General features: G+C 34.9%; 1 protein-coding gene across 1 annotated transcript in view; it reads left to right on the top strand.

The window, feature by feature from the left end:
- NALF1 (NALCN channel auxiliary factor 1) overlaps positions 1-10,180 on the top strand; it is a 430,684-nt gene that overhangs the window by 285,528 nt on the left and 134,976 nt on the right. The window lies entirely within an intron of this gene.

The raw sequence follows: 10,180 nt of genomic DNA, 5'->3' as shown, positions 1-10,180 counted from the left end.
TTTTTTTTTCCTTCTCTTTGGCATTTTACTCCTTGAGAAGGAATTGTTCCAAAACCCAAACCAAACAAAAACAAAAACAACCAGCCAAGAAAACCCATAAACAAAAATAACAACAAAACCCACTCAAAAATACCAGAGAGAGAAAGGCAAAGGCTGTTTTGACTATGGTTTAATATACTACAAGCTAGCATAAAAAAATGTATAGAACATGAATGCCAAATGTAACCTACATTTCCTGCTTGGTCCTTTGCTTTTAAGGAATTTGTGTAGAGTATACGTGGATCATTCTTTATCCACCTTGCACATGTTGTGCTACTCCTTATATTCCATGAAAGACAGTCTTTTTCCAAAAGATATCCCCAATGAAGATGTATCTCACAGATTGAAGCTGCCTGCTGCTGTGCCTGCTGTCATTGCTCCTGTCACCAACATAAATGCAAGCAATCAGAGCAACAGTCAGGCACACTGAGGTGGTGACAAAAGCAATAGAGTTGAGAAAAGAGGYCACGGTAATGTCACAGGTGCCATAATTTACCTGTATGGGGAGAGCCCAGCTCATGCACTGCTGTATTTCAAACCCTGGAAAATAAGATGTTACTTATCTTTTTAGRTTGCTTCTGTTTAGACCTTATGAAAGCTTCTGCCTATGTTCAGCTTCCTACACCTGAAGTAGAAGSTTGCTTCAGAAAGACTGTTCACAGAGCATTAGGTTAAAAATCAACATGTGTGCAGACTTCCTTCCTTATGCACAAATCCAGTCTGATCAGTTATCCTCCATATTAAGTGCACATCCTGTATTTTTAGTGAAGGGCTGACAGCTTATTTTTCAAATTTTATGGGCAGAGGAGGGAAGAAAGAAACAGCATCAGAGCTATATTACAATCTTGTACTAATCTTTTAAATATGCAAATCAAATAAAGAGTGMAAACTGGTTCTCAGGGGTTCAAAGTAAGTTCATGAATGCAATTATCTCTGTTTCTCATATTTTTATGTTAAACTGGTAATAATAGCACAATTTAATAGAGAAATACAATTAGGATTTTTTTTTTTTTCCTTTTCTGGATACATATTCAACTAAACTAAGCAACTTAATTTCATAYAAAAATTCTGTACTCTGCTAAGACCTGGTGAAGAACTTCTAAAATTAGAAAACTGTACCAACAAACTGGTACATAAAAGAAAGTCTGTTAAATGCCCAAGTACCTATCTTTTCTTAAGAGCTTTTATAATAGTTAATTTGAATATTGCTCAKTAGCTGACTGAAAAAGTTTTAAAGCTCACTCAGTTTTATAGTTCCTACCTGAACTGTCCTGTATTTCAGCCTAATGATAATGGGGACTTGATTCTTAACTGTACTAGATTCAAAATGCCTGTGTTCAGTTCCCAGATCTCCTGTGAAAGTCCCCATCACTTTCAGCAAGTCTGGACCTCAATTTTTCATCACTAAAACAGAACAAAATGTTTTTTCCAGTCTTTGAAACAGGGAGGAGATTTTTTTGTTTTTGTAATGCGCTGCATGATACCTAGCCCTGAGGATTCATGATCTCCTTTAATATCTATTGGGTCTGTCACAAAAGAGAGAAGAAATAACTTTTTAACTATGTTTGGGTTAGACAGAACAATTTTTCAGGAGCCACCCTGGAGATCAATTCCTTTCCTGCYTTGCTAATGTTCCACCTTCCACAAGTCCCATGTGGGCAAACAGCCCAGAGGAGCAGCTCCTTTGCAGAGTCTGCCTCTTCTTGCTCACACTGCAAATGGGTGAACATGGTGTAAGAGTGCAAGGGGAATGCTCTTTACCTTTCAAATAAGTGAGATCTGCTCACTTAGTAAAGATGTGACTGACTATACTGTGTAAGAAGTTATCTGAATGTGACTGTACAGTAAAGGTATAGGTTATTTTTATAGTTACACCAACATACTTCCTGCATTCTCAGGTCATGTTAATTGAAAACCACTTTTCTCAGTAGTGTAACAGCTCATGGTAATCTGCAGTAATGTTCCTCTATTACTTTAGAAAATAACTCCTGTCATCACTTCAGTGAAGAAGGTTGGACTCCAGCACTGCCAACTGTGTAATCATGGAGTAAGTTTTGCATTAACCCCACAAYGGGAGAACTATGCAGGGAAAATTACAGTGCTTGTGAGTGTAATTGATCAGTCATCTCAGGACAGATCTAAGCGTGTGCTCCAGCTAACCTCATACCCTGTAATGACCTAAATTAATGTAGGTGACATTTAGGAAGCTTCCTGAAAGTCAAAATTTACGTACATCACATGCTCACCCCAAAACTGAGACAAGTCAGAGGTTCTGTTCAATCACAGATCTTGAAAGAGTAGGAACAGGGAACTGGGCATAGCAATATGGTCATACATTAAAAAGCTTATGGAATACATACCTCCAAAACAGCCTGTTACCTTTCACATACAAGTATGCTCAGTGAGGACTCATGAAAAACAGGTAAAACCGGGAAACTCCTGAAACCCATAAAAAGTGCACCTTCCAAAAGCCTTTTTTGACCTACAATGACAGTAATAAATCTTACCACCTTTATCTCTCTAACAAAAACAGTAATCAAAAATGCCTTTAACAGATACATGTGTTGCTGGTATTCTGCTTAKTTTTATTCTAAATGATCCATACATAATACCTGAAAACGATATAGTATTTAAAGCTGCAGATCCCCTGAATTAATCTAGATGCTCAAAAGAGAATTCATTTGGCTGCTTTCCACTTCTTCACTTTGAATGCATTTATGGGAAAATTTACCCATCCAGCAAAGTATTTTGATTTAGACCTTTTCAGTATTCATCTAGAAAGAATTCCCAATTTAGTCAGAACATTGCCAACAGGTCAGATAAGGTGATCCTTCCTGTCTGCTGAGCTCTGGTAAGGCAGATCAGGAGTGCTGGGTGCAGTCTCAGGATCTCAGGTACAGGAGAGACATGGACTCACTACAGCAAGTCCAGCACAGGGCTGCAAAGATAAAGAAGGGACTGGAGAGTTTGTCACACAAGGAGAGGCTGAGAAAGATGGAACTGTACAGCCTGGAGAAGAGAAAACAAGAGGAGAGCTCATCATTGTTTCTAAATCTCTGATGACGTGAATAATGTAGGTCGAACTTTCTTCTCAGTGATACCAGCAAAAGGAACAAGAAGCAACAGGCACAAATTGGCATGCAAGAAAATCTATTTAAACATAAGAAAAAAAAAATATTTACTTCTGAAAGTGTTTGAAAATTAATTGTCCAGAGATGTGGATTCTCCATGCTTGGAGATATTCAAAACTTCGTTGGTTAAAACCCTGAATAACCTGCTGCATCTGACTTTTCCTCTGAATGGTGCCATACTCCATTAGACAGTTTTAATAAACATTTTCTACYAATTAACCAAGAGGGCATTAATTTACTTGAAACAGAAGAGAACAAGGTTAAATTTATTAGCATGTATTGTTATGAATATGGAATCTGAAAACTGAAATTTAAAAGCCGTAGAGTATCTGAGTGTCTGATTTATTCTGTGTGTTTCTTGCTGACATTCTTATGCTTGTCAAGTGTCATTAATGTCCTTTTAAGAAACCTAGATTTTCTGGGAAAAAATATTAGAAGAATTGCAAGCAATTTTCCTCTGGAGTGTTATATAGAGAGGACCTTATCAYCATGAACTGCTGTCTCTGCTTTTCCCATCTGACCACTTATTTCTGTCTTTTAGTCGGCTTTTCATTAAGAATGGACCTATGAGCCTGAMAAAAGCTATCAAAATGTTCAGTTTATGTCTCCCTAAAAATGCTTTCCACAGCTTCCTGGTACTCACTGTGAAAGACCAACAAACAAATAAAACAATTTAGTTAAGACATTGAAGAATTTCCTCGAGATTCTTCTCCTTCTGCTACTCAGTGGTATTTCCCAAATTCCTTTTGATGTCATCTTGCACACCAATATGCATATATATGTATTGACATCCATGCCATTTTGCTGTTGCAAAGTAATTCCCAAAAAGTAATCTGTTACATGATAACCTGAAGGTCTCCCCATGGCTTTCAATATTGTTTTACTTTACCATTAATTAAAGATCTGACAGTCGTTAGGAACAATCTTGGTAAGTCTTTTGGGTATTTATGTGCCTTAAAATCAGGCTATAAAATATCAGCTTGTGAAAGCCTATAATTTACTAGGAGACAACAAGTATTCATGTCTTATTCTTATATTTTTGCTTTGAACACCATTAATCAAACCTGGCATGAGATGAAGAAGCATCTTATTTTAAGGTGTATGTAGAAAGAGAACTAAAACTGAAGACTATGAATTTTCAATATATTTATGGGACTGTTTTTCTTTGTGTCTTTTTTTCATGACAAGGGCTGACACAAGTGCAGTAACCCAGGACAGACATGAATGATAAATAACCATCCAGTTTTGTGGTTCTTATATTAATGTATAACATTTCTTAATATATAATAAATGGCAAATTTATAAACATAATTTCTTTGAAGACATATCCTTGTGAAAATTTTATCACCATTATGTGTAACAGTGTCTGAAACATATATTTTTTGCTGTCACAGAATGTGTTTAATCCAGTTTAACCTTCTGAGATATGCTTAGAAACTGGACCCTATGACTGGTGTAGGGGAACCAAGTTCTTTAGTGCAATATGTTCAAACGTGAGATACAGCCTCTAAAGCTCTAAAGTTTGTATATGAACACAAAATTTAGTTTCAAGAAATTCAGTAGAATCATTGGTCCCAATTCAAATTAATGAATACTCTCACTCAGCAAAACTCAAAGGTTTTACTAATATTGCTTTATGTTAATGTAGATAAAGCTTTGAACAATATTTTTAATATGAYTGACTTGTTTTTGTGGTGATAAAATTTCTCCTGTTGGGGACTCCAGAGCTGGATGCAGCACTTCAGGTGGGGTTTCACCAGAGATTARTAGAGGGTCAGTGTCACCTTCCCCAACCTACTGGCCATGCTGCTTTTGGTGCATCCCAGAACCCATTGGCTTTCTCAGCTTCAAGTGCACATCAATGGATCAGCACTTTTACATCCTTATCCCCAGGGATGCTCTTGATCTCTCCATCCCCCAGCCTGTGTCRATACCAGGAGTTGCCCCAGCCCACGTGCAGCACCTTGCACTTGGTCTTGTTAAACCACATGAGATTCCCATGTCTCACTTCTCAAGCTTGTCTAGGTCCCTCTGGATGGCGTCCTGTCCTTCATGTATGTCAACTGCACCATTCAACTTGGTATGATCTGTAAATCTGCTAAGGATGCACTCTATCCCTTTTGTCTATACCCTTAACGAGGATAGAGTTTAAAAAGTTTCTAGAAGCATTATAAAATTCTTTAGATTCACAAACAGGTCTGAAAATAGAAGAGAGATAACACAGAAAAATAGTCAAAATGCAGAGAYAAATGACAACAACAACAACAACAASGAGTATCCAGGYTTATACACTATCCAGGCTTATATACCATATGAAGTGGTCTGATGAGAAAATGCATCTCTATCACTCAGGTGATTCAGATATCACAGAATTCAAGCACTCCATGTGATAGTCTGATATTAAGCTCTTTCTCTTGATCTTGTCCCTSAATCTCTGGTTCTTTCCTCAAGAATAATGTCAGGAATGGCAACTTCTTCCTTTAAGAGTCACCATTTGCCTACTTTTCAGTGTCCTAAAACCCTTGTCCTTTGTAAACTGCGATTTCTCTATTATTTAAAGTATGACATTCGTTATGATAATAAGAAATGTATTAGAGCAAAGATGCATCCAGAATTCAACAACGTGCTGTCTATTCAAGTGTGCCTTCTGTCTGTGACCTTCATGCAGCAGTTACTGTCCCACATATCAATGAGTTCTCAGCAGGAGCAGATGAAAAGGGTGTAGATGATAAGGATGGAAAAAGATTCAAAGCCAGAAGATTTTGAAAATGCATAAAATGCCCATTACTATKGTATATAGGAGTTAGTGAAAATCAGAAGACTGTTCACAGAAGACTGCTTACTGAGAAAGAATGTTTTTTGTAAAGGAAGAGAACCTGAACTGGTTGTCAGTATTTGAAGAGATACCCACAGAGTTTGCTTTTCAGATGCAGTAYAAACTTTCATCGGTTGTCTCACCTCCAAATATTCTTATTCGTACAGAAGTACTATATTTTAAATTTAGAAGTAAAGCTAGAGTAGAGTGAAAATAACCCATTTCGAGGAGATTTTGGTTTGTTTGTTTGTTTTCCTTTGGTTTTTTTATTTTTGCTTTTTTTCCCTGAAGATAAATGCATAATTTTGAATTCAGAATGAGGGGGGAAAAAGCAAACCACAGAACCAATATATTGCTGGGTGATATTTCCTTTTTTTTTTTTTTTTTTTTTTTTTTTTTTTTTTNTTTTTTTTTTTTTTTTTTTTTTTTTATATGAGCTACATGAAATATATTGATTTATTATAGTTCTGGTGTGCAATTTTTCAACTTGCCGCTTATAATTTAGTCATAACCTCTTGTTAAAAACAGAACTTTTAAAGCAGTTGTAACTCTTTCCATTTCCTGAATGAAATTTCTGATCATAGCAGAGAGAACTTCTTCCTTGCTCACTTCTATCACTTAAACAGTCAGAACAGCAAGTGAGATTAACAWTCATGACTCAAATTCTTCTTCTTGTTGATTCCTGTATAAAAAAAGGASGGAAAGTGATTTCTTGTATTCCATTTAAATATTTTAATGAGCAGTACTGAGCCATGTTTTTCAGTCTGAAATGGTCTCAGTTTCATCATAGTATGGATGSAAATAATTATTTTAAAATTTAATCTTTCCATAAGATGGTAAGTAATGTATATTCAGCCAGCTATATTTTGCATTTTCAAGTCAAGTCAAAAGAATAGGCTGGGTTAAGAAAAGTTGGTAAAGTTCCTTAGACATCCTTTTCTGAGAACTGTATCATTTGATGCAATCTGATTTATTAGAAGTGTATTTCCTCTTCATAAGTACTAATAAAAAGGTATTGAAAAGGTATTAAAAAGGTATTAAAAAGGTATTAAAAAGGTATTAAAAAGGTGAATGACATCAGAAGAAGACAAAGCACACCAAATTAGCTGAGATTTTAAAGACTACGCTTTTCATATGTCCAGTTTATCAGACTCATTTTTGCGATATAAAACAATCCCTAAAACAATTAATTTCTCCATAAGTAATATTTTCTACTTTTTGCAGGAAATACTAATAAAACAAAAAAAATCAGGACTTGAATCCGGTCCAGAAATTCAAGGTTGATTTATAGGAAGCTTATAGCTTATATGCATAGAGACTYGCAATTCAATAATTTAACTTGGTTGAACTTCATATGGGTGGAGTTCAAATTTATACTTGAAAAGACTGAGGTAATAAATCGATCTTTTAACATAATTTGACCAACATTTCTTCTGGCTCATGTTAATTAGAAAGTTAGAGGTGTTTTCTTCAGAAGGAATGATAGACTTTTTTCACTTTTCTTCCATCACACAGTAGTATAAAAATAGTGACTTTTGTTGATTTGTGCATGTATTCTTTAATACAGCAGAAACTATCTCATATTTTATGCTGGAAGACTTAAAATTGCAATGTAATTATCTACTAAGAGGGAAAAATCAGTCTAATCTGCTTTCATAGATTTTCTCTCAACCATGTGGCTTTGTACTGTGGTTAACGGTACTGTATAGTGCTTGAAAATCATCATGGTAGTATTTATTCCAGCCCTTACTGGTTTGCTCTCAAACTCTGTACTTTGAGAAAATGCCATCTGTTGGTATATTCYAACATTAAGATCAGAATTAATTTTAGGCTTGAACTTGTAGCAGGCCTCAATGAATAGTCTAAACACCTAGGAGGCACCTCAAGGTCTTTACTCACATTTAATGTAATAGCACTTGAGAGTATCCAACACCCTTCAGGAYCAGAAGTTTTATTAAAAGTTTGCAATGCTTAAACAGCCGTTAACAATAAAATATCACTTACTGTAGCCTTGAGAAAACTTCATTGCCTGTACTAAAAACAACATTGGGGCAGAAAACCAGAGATATTTAAACTGTCCTTTGAAGTATTTCTTTTCCTAGCAATAATGTGCATTGAGGTACAGTGTACATAATATTATGTCCTTAAGAGCTGGGTTACCAATTCACATAAAACTTGTGAATCATTAAAGTCAGTGGTAGTGAGCCCAACGGAGATTCCTTAAGAAAAAGGACATACAAGCACATTGAAAATATACTATTTACCATTTAGGCTGTGGAAACATTTTAATTTACATATTTAAAGAGAATTCAGGGAATAAGAGCAGATGCTTCTTTTTTTGCAGTCTAAACTTTGCCATAGCAGATGATTCAGTAGCTTGAATTGCAGATCTTTCATTTTCATCTGAGCTTTTATGTATAAAAGCTTGGAAGTGTTTCAACTGTTCAAACCAATTACTATTGCCATTGCTAAATTGAATTTGAATATTGCTTGTTTTACAGTCAGTTGCTTCCTTCCGGTTTCTTTTTTTTTTTTTTTTTCTTTTAGTTTAGAGTGTGTAATATTTCTGCAGTACTGCTAAGGTGAATGAAGAAGACAATAAATGAATGCATAGATCAATTCCTTGCACAGACCTCYGAAATATTCATCATAAAGAAAAAGAAAAGGGAAATATGAAAATGRTGGGAGGAAAAGAAAAAAAGAAAAAAAGAAATCACCATTTACTGCTTACAGGGATGGCAAGAATATCACTATTGCCCTTGAAAATATTAACGTTGGATGAATCAAATGACAAATTGTCAACAGCATGCCAGTAATTATGTCAAATAATTGTTTTTCTTTCGTGCAAATAAAAATGGAAATCAACATACTTAACAGAGGATTGTATGCAGTTTAAGAGAGGAATAAATCACTTTGAAACAGCTCAGTGTATTTACTCCTAAACTGCAAGTAATTAAACAATAAATATTTGGATATTTTTGTTGATTCAATCCTTAGGAAAAAATGACTTGCATACTAACAAAATAAAATATCTGTGATCTTGCTTGACTCCTCATTCAATTTAATTTTTCCACTGCTTAGCAAACAGAGATTCAGTTACTAGCTTGCAAATTATAACTATTTTGTGTTCTGATATTCAGAAATAAAGAACAAATTATTTGTCTTAACCACAGTTTCAAGGACAGYGCTGTATTCCTTCATGATTATGGATATTCATGTCAATGGGCATATTCAAGAAATATGATTCTATGCAGGTTTAAAGACATCCAAGAATATCGTAAACTCCTGATCTCAGATTTCAATTAAYTCAATATTAGCTATGCAAATTGGGAGGAACAAAATATGCATTTTAAAGAGCAGATGTCTCTAGTAAAAAGGAGATCATCTATCCTACATACTGTTTTCCCCCCATGCACTCCCATTCTTTGAGGTGTGTTTCTATAAAAGTTATGTCCTTTTAATAGCCTGTTACATAGATTTATAGCCAATTGACAAAAATGTCCATCAATATTCATTCTAACCTCATGTGAAAACTACTGTTAGCAKGTTATAGACAAAAGCAGGATTAGCTTAATAATGTATGCATATCATTATTTAATACATAATATACATAACAAATAGTGACACAGATTTTTAAGGTATTGCAAATATATTGGTGCCCTYTCTTATATGAATATTTTCTCCATTTTATAAAAGCAGCTATGACAGCAGCCTCATTTTGTAATGACTGCCTCATTTTAAGCATTTTTCCCACATAAATTAGCTTCTCAGTGTGTTTTCCACAAACTTTGTATTCCTCCCCTTACCAGTATTACAAAATAGTTTGGCATAATCAACCTGCTCTTATCTGTCTAGACATAAATTTTCTTTTCCTCCTGTGATTTCATTGAGTCTGCTACAGCTAGTGCTAGTGACAGATTCTCTTTGATATCTTGAAGCTACAAATTCTTGAAGAACAAGGAYGAAAAGAATGATTTTCCTATTTCCTTATCAGGTACCCAAACAGATTCTGGACTACCTGAAYTTAGCTTATACATTCTGAAATTACTGTAATTTGAAATTAGTAATTATTTTATGAGGTGATTTGGTGTCTCCAGCATTGCTTGAACTGGACAAAAACACTGTTTCTGTTTTCTGCTTTCCAGATGAAAAGATGCTATTTTTATGATGGTTCTATTAAAAACTTGATCTAAAA

The sequence above is a fragment of the Malurus melanocephalus genome, unplaced genomic scaffold (assembly GCF_030028575.1).
Source record: "Malurus melanocephalus ecotype Western Australia unplaced genomic scaffold, MMel_1.1 scaffold_202, whole genome shotgun sequence".
Classification (NCBI taxonomy): Eukaryota; Metazoa; Chordata; class Aves; order Passeriformes; family Maluridae; genus Malurus; species Malurus melanocephalus.
The sequence above is the reverse complement of the archived record's forward strand: the minus strand, read 5'-3'. Positions and strand labels throughout refer to the sequence as shown.